The sequence below is a fragment of the Mus pahari genome, chromosome 4 (genome assembly GCF_900095145.1).
Source record: "Mus pahari chromosome 4, PAHARI_EIJ_v1.1, whole genome shotgun sequence".
Taxonomy (NCBI): Eukaryota; Metazoa; Chordata; class Mammalia; order Rodentia; family Muridae; genus Mus; species Mus pahari.
The window spans coordinates 13,758,281-13,760,905 of NC_034593.1; the positions used below are offsets into that span (position 1 = coordinate 13,758,281).

A 2,625-nucleotide genomic window follows, 5' to 3' on the forward strand; every position below is an offset into this window, starting at 1 on the left:
CAATATGAACTAACCAGTATCCCCAGAGTTCCTTGGAACTATACCACCAATCAAAAAAAAAAAAAAAAAAAAAAAAAAAAAAAAAAAAAAAAACAAAAAACAAAAAACAAAAAACAAAAAACAAAAAACAAAAAAACACATGGTGGAACTTGTGGCTCAAGCTGTATAAGTAGGAGAGGATGGCCTTGTCAGTCATCATGGAGATAAGAGAACCTTGGTCCTGTGAAGGTTCTATGCCCCAGTATAGGGGAACACCAGGACCAAGAATGGGAATTGGTGGGTTGGGGAGCAGGGGAGTGGGGACAGGATAGGGGATTTTCAGAGGGGAAACTAGGAAAGGTGATAAATGTAAATAAAGAAACAATCTATTGAAAATGGAAAACAATCCCCCTTTCTTAGACAAGCTAGCTCTTACAGAGCCACAGTGGTGTCATATGACTAAGAAAGAAAAGAATTCCATGATTAGACATAACAATAAATTCTTCACAGTGAAGGATGTCGCCAGCATCCATGGCACGACCCCTTAGTATCTGGTGGAGAAGATCATCTGGACATGAATCTATGAATCAAATGAGAAGGATAATATTGTTGAGTTCATAAAAAAATATGAAGATTTCAGGTATGTCCGGATATTGGGGGTATTTTACATGAGGCTAACAGGAACTGCAATTGATTGCAACAAGTACTTGGAGTCTTTGTGCAATGCCTATTGACAAATTGAGACCCAGAACCAAAATGGAGGGTTTGTACTGATGCATGTAGATGAATTAATTTATGAATTACTGCACAGTGAGAAAGAGTCTGTGATATCATTTTACCCAGGTTGCAGAAATGGTATGTGCTGGAAGAAGCTGAGAAACTGCAGCCTTGAGTTAGTGCTTCAGAAGAGGACATGGATGATGTGGAGTCTAGGGAGGAGGAAGAGGAAGAGGAAGAGGAAGAGGAAGAGGAAGAGGAAGAGGAAGAGGAAGAGGAAGAGGAGAAGCTAGAAAAAGTGCCGCCACCTGACCTTCAATGAAGAAGCTAACGAGGCTTCAACAAGCCATTGCGCTCACCTGCACAGGAGGAGCCAGAGTTGTTCTCCCAGAAGGTGGAGTGGATCCCCTAAAATAAGTCTTTCTCCCTGACAAGGAAGGAATAGGAACAAGAGTCTACGGACGTCGTAAAAGCAGGTCCAGAGACAGATGACACAGATCCCATTCTAAATCCCAATGTCACCACTGTAGTCACAGACATAGGAGTCACTAAGTCTCCTGAACGGTCTATGAAAAGCCACAAGAAGATCTGGAAAGGAAATAAGTAATGGATTCATCTTGAGTTTAGTGCAAATAACCTCTTGTGGCTATGAGAGCATCTGTTTAAGTGGAATGATCAAGATCTCCTCTTCAGGCAACTCTGAGTATTTTGGGGTTTTTCAAAATCAGCTTCTTGTTTTGTTGGATTTTGTTTTTATTATTTCAGAGGTGCTAAGTTTTGTATCTCTTTGGATTATAATCAACAGCTTTGAAGGGTGTTTTTGATTAAACCAAGGTCAGGTTTTGGCCTATCCAACCATGGTTATTCATACTTGACAGTGTCAAGAAGACCTGGGAAGTGGACAAGTTCCTGGAATAAAGAGATATGATCCTTTTATTTGTAATTAAACCCAAAACAGTTCTCATTGAAAAAATAAATAAAATAAATTATACAAATATATAAGATATAAAATTGTATTACACCAGAAATTGAATAATAATGACAGCAGCTTTGTCCTCAAGAGCTCTGTTCTGTCATAGTTTATCAATGCTGACTAAACTTATGACAGAGAAGTTAAAACACATGTCTGAGAACACAAATGGTATGATCTATTCATACTTACTAAGTTTTGTATAACTAAAGCACCTGACTGCCAGTCTGTCAGAGCGAAAGATTTTCCTGACCACCTTGCCTTATTCCTCCCTCCCTGACTCCTTACCTCCTTTATGGGGCCTGGATATTGTCATGGCTGTTCCCAGCATGAAGTAACAAGTTGTTTTTTAAATGGGATTTGAGGCATACTCCATATGAAGGAAATTATTTCTGATACTGTAAATTCAGTCATTGTTGAGGCAGTTTAAGGCAATAAGTAAAGTGTACACTGTTGTTTTGCCATATTGAAATGATGCCAGAGTATCTTCTAAATGTTTATGGTTATACTCATAGGCAGATGCCACTCTCTGACTTAATCAGAGACACGTTTTGTTTCGCAGTTAACAGAAGTAGATGAGACCCACAGATACTCGGGTGTTTTGAATAAGTGACAGAGAGTGCTCAGCACAAAACAGAATGAGTATTTATACTACTTCCTCTAAGACTCAGGGAACATCACAAGAGAGGAGCTCACAGTCAAGAAATTGCCTCAACCCAGTTCCTGGGATTAAAATTCCAGATCTCTAACAATAGGCATAGTGTTCATATTAGCTGCTTACCTTATGAATTAGACCTATTATGCAATAAAGAGATAATTTTTAAAAAAAAACTTGTAAACACAATCTGCATGATATCCTTTTGTAAATCTCATGGTAATTTCCTTCCAAATGTTGTAGATTAGATTATGGATGTAACTTAATGATAGAATGGTTCTTTAACATGAAAAAGTCCTCTGTT

The 2,625-nt window shown here is 38.3% G+C and overlaps 1 pseudogene; it reads left to right on the plus strand.

Moving 5' to 3' along the window:
• Positions 1-374: 374 nt before the first annotated feature.
• LOC110320219 lies at positions 375-1,303 on the plus strand (annotated as a pseudogene).
• The last annotated feature ends 1,322 nt before the right edge of the window (positions 1,304-2,625 follow it).